At 40.1% G+C, this 14,930-nt stretch overlaps 1 long non-coding RNA gene across 2 annotated transcripts in view; it reads left to right on the top strand.

Moving 5' to 3' along the window:
- LOC102548462 (uncharacterized) overlaps positions 1-13,971 on the top strand; it is a 96,689-nt gene extending 82,718 nt beyond the window's left edge. Inside the window, exon 5 of one of the 2 annotated variants that reach the window (XR_015638560.1) lies at positions 12,657-13,971. This is a non-coding gene — a long non-coding RNA (uncharacterized LOC102548462). The remainder of the gene's footprint in view (positions 1-12,656) is intronic. The other variant, XR_015638563.1, reaches the window with a different exon arrangement.
- Positions 13,972-14,930: the final 959 nt, after the last annotated feature.

Raw genomic sequence — 14,930 nt, 5'->3', positions numbered from 1 at the left:
TGACTACCTTTAATTTCTCATGTTTTGTTGTGAAAAAAAATGGTATACACAAAACTGAAGTAACAAAATATGTGACAAAAGGGGGGGGGGACAAGTAGAACAAACCAAAGGAAAATCCAATCGGTCAGTGACAAGAAAAGCCCTGAACTGTGAACTGCTCTCCAGTGTGAAGAACTAAAACTCACAGGTACTTTGAAGCCACTTTGCACACCCTTCCACCTAAATTGCCACGCCCGAAGAAGCAAGAAGTCCTTTCTTCTTTGTATTCGGTGGTAATCATTGCTTGATTTTATATCTGTATGTGGAAACCATTCCTGTATACTTGTATATGTTTGCTGTATATGCATACATACATGCATGCATGCATACATGCATACATACATACATACATACATACATACATACATACATGGAAACAAGAGGCTGATGGTGGGAAGCGTTTCTTGATTGCTTCTACACCTCTATATTTGAAATAGGGGAGATTGTTAAATCTTAAGCTCGCCATTTTGGCTGAACTAGAGTCCCTGGGATCCACCCCCTTTCCATTCCCCAGGGTCGACGTACAGACAACCACCATATTTAACTTTTTTTTTTTTTTGGTTCTTTTTTTCGGAGCTGGGGACCGAACCCAGGGCCTTGTGCTTCCTAGGTAAGCGCTCTACCATATTTAACTTTTATGTGGAAGCCGGAGAGCTGAACTTTGGTCCTCAAGCTTGCCGAGCAAACACTTTACCCGCTGAGCTGTGGCTCCAGCCCTTACATTCTTTTCGTTTTTATATTTATTCACAGATATAGCTCTGTTCCAGAAAGCACTCCAATAAATAAATAGGGCACAATTTACTAATCCACAGGACACTGGAATTCGAGTTGTATGTAGCCTTCACGGCATTGAGGCTTCCATCTGGCTCCTGCTTTTTGAGGGACGGGCCTCCTGATGCAGGGGCCGAGGTAGAGTAGCCATGTACCAAACACTACTAAGTCAAGTCAGGTTCTCTTTCCCCAAAGGTTTAGGCAACTTCCGTTGCTGCCAGCTATGTGGATGTTTAAACTGAATTTCTCAAGCTGACAAAGGCAGTCTTTGATTTATCTTTCTCCCAGAATTGCTGCCAAAGAGAAACCATTGCGTGTAAAAATCATTTGAAGGTTTATTTCCATTAAATCTTACACGTTTCACATGAAGAGAGACAGGTAACACACATTAGTCTGCTTACGCTGATCTGAAGTGCTGCTTTAATGAAAAAATTAAGTAGCAGCTTTGAAAGGGGAAAGGAAATGCCGTTTTGTTTTCCTTAATTAAGGCTCTAACACGGGGTCCTAGCTCAAAAGGTCAATTCCTATAGCGGACCCTAAACTGTACATATAACAACATGCTCCAAAATTCTGTCTTTGTTTTGCAGTAATTTTATTTGAGCAAAATTGAAGGGGACTATTTGACTTTTGAAAATCTTTTTATTTATCTATTGTTTATAGATAAATAAAAATAGATAAGTAAACATTTTCTAATTTTAATTCTGTTATATTTGACAGTTTGCAATTCAAGATATAGATGTGTTTTATAATTTAAACACTAATTTCTATTTCTTCACTGTTTTACAGTACATAAATGTAATAACTTTAGAGAGCTTAAAATATTCGTTGCCTGCTTGCCACATTTGAAAAATATTTATAATTTCACAGGCTCTGACTTTATTGCTCTATCAATGATTTTGCTTTCAATCCTCCAGGAAACTTTCAGCAATAGAGTACGATGATCTTAATCTCCCAAGCTAATAAAGCTGGGTGAGTCCAAAAACTGTACAAGAAAAGAAGAAAAGGTTTTGTATGACCAAGTTAAAGTCAACAAGTTATATCTGACTATAGTGTTGATGTCTGTCATACATAATTAAATAATGCTCTTTCTACAAACATAATGTAACAAGTTAAATTATTTCACAGAAATAAAAAACCCCACTAAATTGTAATCCATTAATTAGCTATGAAAATTATGTAACCAATTCAACCATTCTCGCCAAATATTTCATACAAATCTAAACAACACCAAATCTTTATAAAGTGGAAGTTTGAATGGAAGGATGTTAACCATCAAAATGGTAAAAATCTCAAACTAATAACTTATACTAAGTTATTCAATATTCAATAAGTCTACTGAATAATAAGTTACTCAGTTTTGGTCTTTGCTAAGAGTCCAATGGCATGAAACGACAATTTCAAAGTTATGAATGACTATATTCTTTTGTAGCAGGACCCAGGCTTTCAATACAACAGCGAATTAAGACACAGGATCCTGTTGAACAAAATGGGCTACTAAGGGAGAAGTTGGCTTTGCTGCCAGTGGTTTGTATGTGTACATCCTGTTCTTAGCTACAGGTACATAGTTTGGCTGTGTTATCTAACGGTACAGCTGCGAATTGGTGGCTTTAATAGTTGTGGAAGAGTGGAGCATGCTGGGTAGAATACAACTTCAGTCTGAATGTTTTTCTTCTGAATAGAGTTGTTTAAATAAAAAGCCTCTAAGATTACATTTCCTCATGGTCTGAAGTAGCATGGCTGTTCATAGGCAAATCTCTGTGTTTCCTTATCTACACCACTCACAATGATGTGGGAAATATTTACTTTAATTATTTTAAACACGCAGATGATAATAGAGTAGGCACCCACAAGTAACACCGAGAACAATACTTAGTTACCAAAAAGAGCACATCTAACATACCAAAAATTTGTATCTTTATATTTTTTGTATGATAATTGTAGAGTCAAGGGTTTTCATATGTAAAAAAGGAATCTCCATGTTTCAAGTAATGTTTATAGAATGGGTGCTAACTGAACATTTTATTTGCCCAGAGTAACCCGAAGACATCTACTTACATTCATTATGACGGTGAATTCTAGAGAATATGAAAGATTAATATTTTAGTTGCCAGTTATGCTTCACTGGTGGCCTAGAGTGTGATCATATCGACTCAGATTCAATATTCAGGGTACTTTAGAAACTCGCATATACCACAGAGAGTTGAGGGACTTACTCAATATTTGTCATTTGGAAATAACAAAGAAGTCTCTCCTGTAAAAACCCTCTATTCGTTATGAGAAAAACACTTCACTCACAGATTCATCAAAATCTAAGTTTGCGGCAGCGAAAACCTTGCAGAACGTTTTTAGAAAATGGTTTGAAAAGGAGATAATCGTATGTTGACTTGTGTGTGTGTGTGTGTGTGTGTGTGTGTGTGTGTGTGTGTGTATGTAAATGTGTGCGGTTCCGCAGTCAGCATAGGACAGATCTATCTTGTGGGGGATACGGTGAACTGGCAGCATATGCTGGCGCTGAAGAGCTGTGGTGAGGAGAACCTGCTTGGAGCTTCCTCTAAACAAATTTTGCTTTCAGATGCTTTCCGTTTGTCGTGTGAACAGCTTTTGGTCACACAGAATGACCTTTATTCTGTGAAGAGCATTTTCGTGTTTAATATTCCCTCCCCAAGGTTTCTTTAGTTCCAACCACTTATGGCTCAGATCTCATCTCCATATCTCACAAAGCATTGACAGCCTAACCGAAGTGCCCCAGGAAACTGGCCTTCACATTTTAATCGGAATAGTCTTCACGTATAACTTGTATCTTAAAATCAATTCTTAAAATAGTTTCCATGTTAAAGACCTCCCTTACACAGATTGCCCAGGTATTATTTTAAGGCTTTTCTTTTTTTCCAAATAGTTTAGAATGCTTAATTTGGCTCCACAGAATATTCCCATTACTGTCAACTGCTTCAACTATAGCGATTTGACAGAGAAGTCACATGGTAGAGAGCTGAGAGCTCGCTCTGGTTCCTTTTCATACGAAGAGCCACAGGCGCTGAGATCAACGAAGATTTTGAATCTAAACATCCTTAAACTCCTTCGACCTTGTCCACCCGTCACCGAAAGGCTTCAGTGATCCTGACTGGTCCCCGCTTCTTTCTAAATTGTTCGCTGCAGACGCAGGCAGGCAGCAAGGTTTGATTCCGCCGACAGCCCTTTCCGTGTCCACCCTCTGCTGGTGGCACTTAGTAACGGTGGCAGGGCTGCACCGAGCCAGAAAGAAGGGGCACACCGCACACCCAGCCTGGAAAACGAAAGTTTTACTCTCTCCTGAGTAAATTAAAAAAAGAAAAATCAACGGCCACAGTGGCTGATGATTGTTTGGAAAACATCTAACTGATTGGAAAGCATAGACGGAATCTCTGTATAGTTCACAAAAAGAAACTATTTTTCTACCTGCCTATTTTGTGCAGAAACGGATTTTTGTGAGTTTGTTTTGGGGTGCAGTGCCCTTACATTCAGACCGAGGCGCCAGGGACACAGCTAGAGCAGTATGTCATCCGGACTGAGGAGTTAAGAAACTGCGTGGGCGATTGCCTGCATAGCATTACACGTTATTGAAATCAGGGAAGGTGTCCTTGGGTCAGAAACACTACCAAGCATAACAAAACACTGCAAGTCTGTTGGTCATTTGTTAGGAAGTTTATCTTGGTATAACACTAATCATTTTTCCTAGTATTTGCATATCTTAAACATTAAAATAAAACTGAAACGGTATTTAAAGCAAATAATGAAAATGGTTTTTAACTTTTAAAAGTTTAGTGAAGAGTTTTCAAGGATTGACGATATACACAGCTAGTAAGTTTCTAGAGCAGACACTAGTTTGTGTTTGTGTGTGTGTGTGTGTGTGTGTGTGTGTGTGTGTTTGTGTGTGTATGGGGGAGAGGGTGGGAGGGAGGGAGGGAGGGAGGGAGGGAGGGAGGGAGGGAGGGAGGGAGATTGCTACAAGAGTTGCGGTTTCCATCCACTCACTGCAGAGGGAAAAAGAACCATACTATGTAAGTGAATTACAAAGTTGAACAGATCCTTAGAGTCTACTCTGATTAGCTGATGGATTCATTTGTACATTGAGATGTATTTCTATGTAGAGTTGACCAAGACAACTCTAGTCATGGTCAATGTCAGGGTGTGTACTCATATATTTCTAAAAATTTTAAATTATGTACTGTGGTATTCAGTATATAAAACATGATCAATCTATTAATAATCATTGTAGGTCTTTTTCTTAAAATAGATTTTCATGCAACATGTTCTGATCACAGTTTTATCTCCGGGAACTCCTCCCACCCAGATCTACACACACCCTTTCTTTCTGTCTTTCCTTAGGAAACAGACAACTAAAAACAGCAACAACAACAACAACAAAAAAAAAAAAAACAAAAAAACCCATACAACAAAACAAAATAAGAAAACAATCAGAATAGGGCAAAACAAGCAAGCAAACAAACAAACAAAAACCAAACAGGAATAGAAGAGTCAAGGGAAAAGCACAGGAAACATATAAAGACAGAGACACACATTTGCATACACAGAAATCTTGTAAAGCACAAAATATATAAGCAAAGCATTGTTAAGGTAAGAAAATAACCAGTTAGAGCATTGTAAGACAAACAAACAAACAAACAAACAAACCCAAACCTCCAACAATACCATTGAGTTCATTTGTGTGGGCTACCTACTGCTGGCCATCGGGCATCATTGGGTAAGTCTTGCTGTTGCCTGACCACAGCATCTCTGGGTGGAGGTTTCTAAACTTAGCAATTAGCAGAGGCTAAGCAGTTGTCTCAGGATAGCTCGTGAGGCATTAAGTGACACAGTACATATCATTTTTATAAAACTCAACTCTAAAGTGGAAAGCATTTTGCAGTGACTGTGTGGACCATGTGTTCTGAGCGATCTCTGTGAATACAATTCCTCCACACTCGCTTTCATCTTTCTCCTACTCCATTTCCCCTGCTATGTAAAACAGATTCGCAATGAGAGGGCTTTCTCTAGAATGAAACTTAGCACTTAGAATTCTGTTTTTTTTTAATCAAGCAGACATTTCTAAGATGTATGTGCTTGTGTTCTGTGACAATCAATGATCAGTTTCTTGCCTATTAGCCCCAAACTGGCTCTTCGGCACCTGTTCTGATAGCCCATGATAAACGCTTTAAATATATTTTCTTCTCATGCGCACGAGGTGACTTCAGTTGGTAAATGGGAGGGAGTAACTTGATTCTTGTCTGTATAAAATTGCCTGTTCTTACTTTTACCTTGAGTTCGTCCTGTGGAGTGGGTCTGTGAAGAAGCTAGGTGCTTCTACAGGTCTACCATCTGACCATGAGCTACTGAGTGCTGTTGCTAGGAAACCCCGAGGCTCTGGCGGGAATCTAGGCTGTCTTCCGGTGGTCCTCGCCCATTTTCCTACTCTTTAAACACTCTGTTGCTGTCTATTGCTCCATATCCCAAGATGCTTGGGATATGGAGCAATAGTCCAGCCACGTAGCAGGCTTCTCTGCCATCTAGTGGGCTATAGTAATACCTTTCTCTCTAGCCTCGAGAGAAACCCCACCCCCACCCCAAACACCCCAGTCTATCCTTCTGTGGGCCACAGTCCTTTAATCATAAGGTAGCTTTTAGCATCTTCGTTATGTTTTTATAGCGACTCCTATCATAATTTAATAATACTTTATTCTAAACTTCCGTTGTGTAAATTACTGTCACTTTCATCTCCTGATTGAACCCAGACTGATACACTGGCAATAAAGTATTTCATTATCAGATCAAAACAGGAATCTATGATAGACACATGGCACTCATCTATGGGTGCAGCAATAAATCATTAGGGGTTTCCAGACATTCTCCACTGCACAGCACACAGGAGTATTTGGGCAACACGCAGTTGACTTGAAGGATTCATAAACAGAGAGGATAACCTGTTGCTGAAGCCCCGGGAGATCCGAACCCACCTTCTGACCTCTCCAGGCGATTGTACATGTTCCTCATACACATAATTAAAAACAAAACAAATCTTTAAAAATGAAACCAGCATAGCACAAGGAAGGAAGATTATTGGCAGTATCTACGGATACTGAGACCCCAGGTTGATCTCCAGGACTCGCACGTTGGAAGGAGAGGTTTGACTCCTGCAAGCGTTTTGACTTCCATGCGTGCCCTGTGGTGTGCTCTCCCTGACTGACTGGGAGCGAGTCTTTATTAGCAGATCATCCTTTGTCAGCAGTAGAGGGAAAGCGGTTGTTTCCGTACTTCTTTCCAAATTAAATACTAAGCTTCATCTCCCAAAACAAGGTTTATTAAAAAGCAAAGTTTCTCCAATAAGCTCAATCTTTAGAAATTATGTATAACCCATAACTGTTTCATGGTCACTCTGAGATGGCTGGAAGCTCCTCCCACTGGTGACAGGTCGGTGAGCAGGGCAGTGCCTGACCCGCGTTTGGTCAGGAAGCTGGACTCAGACTGTGGAAGTACCCGAGAGAAGGGTGACGTTTTTGGGAAAAGCGGTTTCTGCTTCAGGAAGTTACTGTTAATTATTTATTTTGAGAAGCATCTTCTGGCTTCCCTATAACATTTATTGTGTTAATTGAATCACCAATAATGAGATGGTGGTCACAAGTGATCTGATACCTGTTCTCGGAGAAGACATGGCCGAGATCCTTTGTCTTGAATCTGGATACACGCGATTGTGTTAAGCAATAGTGGGACGGGCTCAGAGGCATGCGCTTTCCTAACCCAGATCTTAAGAGGTTGTGTAGCTTCTGCACAGGGGCTCGAGGGCTACTTTCAGAACCTTGACCCAATATGTAAGAACTCCAAATTATCCCAAAACGCATGGGGAGGCTCTGAAAAACACCTTTACCAAAGCCTCAGATAGGCTCCAGGCTCCGAGTTCCCCCAGACCAGGCACCAGATACACAAACAAAGAATACACAAGACAATTCTAGCTTCCAGCTGTTTGTGTTACCTCTCGCTGTTCAATTATTTGCAGCCAAGATTTCCAAGTATTGTGAAGAAGAACAAGAAGGGGAAAAATGAAAACCATATTCAATCTGTATTCTTTCTAAACGTTTGCGCCGTGGATATGTGAGAATTCAGAGGCAATTTGCTTTGGTTGCAAATGTATCTGGCACAGCATTTGATATTGGGTGCTTTGTTATAGCAAAGCCCAGACAGCTTTTGTCACAGAAGAAAAATGCTTGGCAATGTTCAAGTACAGAAATGACATGTAAGGAAAATGCCCCAGAAAGTTGTAGCTAAAGGGGTTCTCATGCAGGGGAAGTGGGTGACATTGCTTCTTGGAGCAGTAGAAAAGCCATGATCTAACTAAGGAGGTTCCCAGGTAACAAATTGGAGGATCCATCTTGTTTCTTTATCTCTGCTAACAACATGAGAGGAGAGATGTAACACCTTTTCATTTCTTACAGAATGTAGAAGACAGCTAGAGGGCTCAGAATGCCATTCCCAAGGAGCAAAGGGCCATGTAAGACAAGGATTGGTGGAAAATGAAGCTCAGGATATTTTGTCAGTCAAGTGAGGTTGGCAGAGTAGAGATCCAGGGACAGTGAGGATGCAGGGACAGGGAGGATGCAGGGACAAGGAGGATGCAGGGACAGGGAGGATGCAGGGATAGTAAAGGTGCAAGGAAGTGAAGCAGAAAGTGATACCTTATAGCCTGAACTCACCTTTCATACCCTGGGTATGTAGATCCACTCAGAACGTGTTTGATATGTAGACCGTGTAGTAAGTGATGTATAGGTTGTTTTGGGAATGTCAGTGTTGGAGCTCAGATTGAAGCTACTGAAATCTGCCTTCCCATAATTTGATTTTCTGAATGGAGTGGATACTATTATAATAATAGTTACGAAGCAACAATATTTCTTTGCCTGTACTATTTTTGCAAAGGTCCATGAAGGTTGAATTCATTGTTTCTAGAAGTCAAAAGAAGAAACAACGGACTCCAGGAAGCCCATCTTTGCTTCTTCCATTTGCTCTGCCCACTCAGCAAGGTAAAGAGTTGCACAGGAAACCAAATGAACAAGTCTGCGTTAGCCTATGAGAGCTGTGCCTGACAGCAACTGCGTTCAGTAGTGTGTGTGATACAGATGGGAAAAAGTAGATACTAAACATTCAAGATAGTGCTGGGACAAAGTGTCTCATCTTTGACCACTCTTTTCCTAAAAATTAAGATATACAGCCAAAACCAAAGCCATATTGTTCTGTATTTCAAGTAAAAGGGACTTTTAAACCAGCCAAGCAATGCTAACTTTAGCAGTTTCAAGATTTAAAATGTTGTGAATATTTCCAGTCACATCAGGGAAATCATTTCACGGTCTGATGTAGAAGTATACATTTTAAGCCATTAGGTTTTTGGTGAAAAGTTCTCAGTAAATAGTTTCATCAAGTAGTAATAGAAAAAATGATTAAGAATATTATAACTTGATCAACCACATAGAACATCAGTGTTAATAAAATAACACATTTCTGATATTACACATTGGTAAAGAGTTTTTAATAGACAATTTACGTTAGAAATTAAGGCTGAGAAGCACCGAAAGAAATGTTCAACATCCTTAGTCATCAGAGAAATGCAAATCAAAATAACCCTGAGAATCCACCCCAGAACAGTCAGAATGGCTAAAATCAAAAACTCGGGTGACAGCAGATGCTGGCAAGGATGTAGAGAAAGAACGAACACTCCTCCATTGTTGGTGGGATTGCAAGCTGGTACAACCACTCTGGAACTCAGTCTCGTGGTTCCTCAGAAAATTGGACATTGAACTACCTGAGGACTCAGCTATACCTCTCCTGGGCATATAACCAAAAGATGCTCCAACACATAACAAAGACATGCTCCACTATGTTCATAGCAGTCTTATTTATAATAGCCAGAAGCTGGAAAGAACCCAGATGCCCTTCAACAGAGGAATGGATACAGAAAATGTTGTACATCTTCACAATGGAGTATACTCAGCTATTAAAAACAATGACTTCATGAAATTCATAGGCAAATGGATGGAACTAGAAAATATCATCCTGAGTGAAGTAACCCAATCACACAAAACCACACATGGTATTCACTCACTAGTAAGTGGATATTAGCCCCAAAGCTCAAATTACCCTAGATGCATGGACTACATGAAGCTCAAGAAGAAGCGTGACCAAAATGTGGTTGTTTCACTCCTTAAAATGGGGAACAAAAATATCCATAAGAGGAAATATGGAGACAAAGTTTGGAGCAGAGATTAAAAGAAAGGCCATCCAGAGACTGCCCTACCTGGGGATCCAGCCCATATACATATAGTCCATATACATAGAGTCACCAAACCCAGACAATATTGCTGATGCCAAGAAGTGCATGCTGACAGCAGTCTGATAGCTGTTTCCTGAGAGGCTCTGCCAGAGCATATACAGAGGCAGAAGCTCATAGCTGACCATTGAACTGAGAACGGGGTCCCCAGTGGAGGAGTTAGAGAAAGGATTGAAGGAGCTGAAGGGGTTTGCAACTCCATAAGAACAACAATACTAACCAACCAGAGCTCCCAGAGACTAAACCACCAACCAAAGAGTATACATGAGGTACCCATGGCTCCAGCTGCATATGTAGCAGAGGATGGCCTTGTTGGGCATCAATGGGAGGAGAAGCCAAGGCTCAATCCCCAGTGTACCCTAGTGTAGGAGAATGTCAGGGCAGGGATGCTGGAAGTGGTGGGTGGATGGGTGGGGGAACACCCTCATAGAAGAAAGGGGAGAGGGGATGGGATAGGGAGTTTATGAACTGGAAACTGGGAAAGGGGATCACATTTGAAATTAAATTAAATTAAAAATCAGAAAAAAATAATTGAAAATTGAAGATAAAAACCAGCTACACATATATTAAGTTCTTTACCTTTTGCCTTACACAAAGAGAAAGTGTAGCGGGTGGCCAGTCCATGATGGTCTTTGGACAAAATAAACCATGGCCCATCATCATTATAAAAACTTAAGAGATGAATGAAGACATTGATACCTTGTGGAAATATTTATAGCCATGTGGTTTAGTGACTCCAAGCTTGGCCTGGGGGTACACAGAAAGTTTCAATAGAAAAATCCACATTTATAACTAGTTTACATGTTGCAAATCAAGTTACATCACTAAGGGATGAAAAAGGCATGGCACTGTCTTTGCACTTCTTCCCAGGGGACATGTTTGCAAGGGAGAATCTGATGAACCTGAGACAAGTTGCTCTGTAAGGGAGGCAGCATGCACATGCTTATTAGAAGTGTAATTCTATGTTTGAGATGCAAAGAGATGCAGATTTTAATTTTCCCCATGTTAAAAAAACTCATTAGCAATCCTGACACAACCACCATTCTTGCAAAGATATATGAACACAAACTAAATGTTTTAAAGGAAAGGCCCTAAACGTTTTATATCCAGAAGGAAAGGAATGGAAATCATGCCCTCAGGTGGAAAACATTAACAAAAATATAACAGGGTGCCCAAGACTTCTTTCTACCCCGTTCAATAAGAGTTTTGCAGAGAAAGAGATACCTGTTGAAGTAAACACAAAAAGTGTGACATTGTACTTTCATGTTGTCACTGTGACACTGTAGCAAAGTCCTACAGACTCAGCAGCTTAAAAGAAACTTGATCTCACACTTTGGCAGTCGGGAAATGGCAGGTCAGGAATTTTTTGCTTTATCAATTTCTCTGCAACTTTGTTTCACTTTCTCAATTTTCTAGCTTTTTTTCATCTACTTTTAAGGTATCCATTGGGCCGACTGTGTCTTAAAGGACTAGGGACAAGGAGCATCTTTAGAACTGTGACTCCTGTGGACAGTGTAGGCCTAGGTGTTGTGCAGAGGGACACTCCAGCCATAGCCCTAGATCTCTGAAGGCAGCCCCTGGAGGTACTGATGTCCTTTCAAGGCCAATCACATTTTTAATCTTTTTGGGACAGCTTCAATAATTACTTTCTCATTACTTGTCTTATCATAAGTGGTATTCAAAATGTTGAAATTTTGGGAGCTGAAACATGAATGAGAGAACATCCAGAAAAGATTGTTTTTGCTTTCCTTCTTTTGTCCAGCCATCATATGGGAGTTAGGCTGGTATCCTCCGCCATTTTTCTTTAATAAAAATATATCAACTATGGTGTTTTTACTCTAACAACTCCATTATTCTTGAAATGATACCCCACGCATATATATTTTTTCTGCAGTAAGTTTTAATTATTAAAAATTAAATTATAGGGGCTGGGGATTTAGCTCAGTGGTAGAGCGCTTACCTAGGAAGCACAAGGCCCTGGGTTCGGTCCCCAGCTCCGAAAAAAAAAAAAGAACCAAAAAAAATTAAATTATATCTATTCATGTATAGAGATTCAAGGAATTAAACTCGGGTCATCAGGCTTGGTGGCAAGCCCTTTACTCTATGAGCCATTTCTGTCTTCCCCATCTAGAGAGCTACTTAGTCTCCCATATAAATAAATCCTGATCTCACTTCCTGCAACCGGTAGGCATGCCCAGATGTGCTGAGGTTTTAAGATAAGCTTTGAGCCAACTTAACTAAAATCTTTACAATGCTGCAAGCATACAGTAGAACCCCATTTTCTCAGATTTGTCATATCTTGTGTTTTAATTCCCTAATTCAAGGTCAAGTTTCAAACCCCACCACATGACTTTTGCAACTCCCCTCACACCTAATTCTTCAAGGTTTCAAAACCTCCTTTCCCCTCCATTCATGGATATTTATTAGTCAACATTTATTTTTATCAATGTGTGGCAGAAATTCAACAGCAATATAGTTATTGTTTTTCTTTTCTTTCTAGATACTCAGATCTCCTGAAGAACTTTCCACCTTCCCAGACCTCCAACCCCAGTAAATTACTTTTCTCTTCTTGGTTACAAGATGGCGGTCTCACCTTCAATCTTGTGATCTATGTATCATGACAGAGATCTGCCACACCGCTTATATTAAAAGTCACAAATCCACTGAACTTTGCATCTTCCTGGCAGGAGCTGGGTACATGGGTGTACTGTATCCAGAAAATAAAAGGAGGTTCTGTCTAAGAAGAAAGAAAGGGCACTGGACAGGTGCCAGTAGTGGCTGCCACAGTGTGTAACTCTTCTAACTTAAATGATCTAGATGAAACAGCCAGTTCCCACCCCAGATTGTCCCACACCAGACATTTCATCATGTTCATACTGCTGTGCTGTAGGGAAGTCTCGGCTTCTCACAGCCTTGCTGGTTTCCAGGCGACGTTCAATCCTGGGCTGTGGTTTGGATGTGTAGTCTTCCCACCAAAGTGACTTTGTGTTGTGATGTCAGTGCTCAGTGTAAGCGTGGTGAAGGTATTATGTGGGCCTTTAGAGGTCCAAGAGGACCCAAGTAGGTCATTGAGAAGGCTGCCCTCAGGAGACACCAGTACAACTGATGCGGTCATGACTGCCCATCTTTTGCAGGGTGATTGTTTAAGCAGAACAAGCCTGACTATCGCAGGACTCAGGATACTGCCCCACCACATACTTATTTCTTTCTCTCTTCCTGTCTCTTCCTCCCTTTCCTCTCTCTTTCACTACCAACATCTGCTAGGAGACCACAGTCAGAGCTGAGCCAAAGCTAAGGCGATGATGAGCTTAAAACCTTCCACCCTGTAAGCTAACTAAAGCTCTTCTCTCTATAAGCAGTGCAGCCTCAACTGTCTGATTATATGTAACAAAATGTAATTTTATATCCCCAGTTCACACAACAGGATATGTCATCCAATACAGAACTTCTTAGAGCTAGATAGTACATGGTGCTTGATGCAAAAAAACCATAGTTTAGTATGAATGAAATATTCATATTTTACATGTACATTATCCAAATGACGTTGAAAGCAGAGTGGGACCAGCCAAGATACGCCAGAGTGTCTAAACGCTAACATGAAACTCCTGCGCTCTGAGGCTTTGGCGACTGAAGAAGCGAGCTGGTTTTAATATCTTCAAACTTGAAAGTAAAATGCAGTTGCAAAACAGTAAATAGAAAGTTTAAAGGAAATTTAGAACAGAAATGTGTAAATTGTTCAACTATATTTTCCTCTCAATGCTACTCACAAATACCAATATGTAAACAATACTTTATTATAAACTCCAATGTTAATGAAATGTGTCCAAATATTTATTTTTATTTTATTAAGTTAGTTCCTTGATCATCTAATCTAATCTATCTATCTATCTATCTATCTATCTATCTATCTATCTATCTTCTATCTATCTTCTATCTATCTATCTATCTATCTATCTATCTATCTATCTAATGCATTCTGGTTTCTCACCTCTGCTATTGTCTTTTAGCTCTCTTCCATTTTTATGAAAACCTCTCTCATCTCTTTCCTTTTAGTGACTTTTGTTTTGTGAATGATTTAGTTCAACCAAGGCCATCTGTAAGGACATGGGGTTGGAAGTATCTATTAGAGGCTGATGTGATTTGTGGAAGAAAAGTGTCCTTGAATCAATCGGTGCCTTTAAGAAAAAAAAATACAAAAACAAACAAAATTCCAGTGACCTGACCTCTGCCTCCCAAAATGCTGGGGATTAGACATTCACCACCACACCCAGCCAGGTTAATTTTTAAAGTCAAGCTTCTCTTACTCTATTGAAGAAAAAAACTATAGTTTTATTTTATGTGTATGAGTGTTTTGCTTGCCTGTGTGTCTTGCTCAAGGAGGCCAGAGAAAGGGTCAGATCCCTGAAACTGGAGCTATTCATGGTTGCTAGCCAGGCGGGTGCGGGAACTGAACCTGTCCTGCAAGAACAGCAAGCCCTGAACCACCGATCCCTTTATTTAGCCTCTTTTTTCTTGGTCTTTCATGAAACATTTTTATGTTTAGATTATAAGCCAGCAATGGAGCCCATCTGGAGGCAGGTCACTATAGTTCAGTAGTACCTGGATACTGTATGTAAAATTCAGCTATCCATATTTCAGGAAGGATGATCACATGTAACTGTAAAAGGGGGACAGTTGTCATCTTTCTTAATTACCCATGTCAATGGGAAGTCTTAAGATTGAACCAACAGAGCTTCCAGGGACTAAGCCACTACCCAAAGACTATACATGGACT

This window comes from Rattus norvegicus, chromosome 15 (genome assembly GCF_021556685.1).
Source record: "Rattus norvegicus strain SHRSP/BbbUtx chromosome 15, alternate assembly SHRSP_T2T, whole genome shotgun sequence".
Classification (NCBI taxonomy): Eukaryota; Metazoa; Chordata; class Mammalia; order Rodentia; family Muridae; genus Rattus; species Rattus norvegicus.
This window is presented reverse-complemented; position numbering and strand designations above follow the sequence as displayed.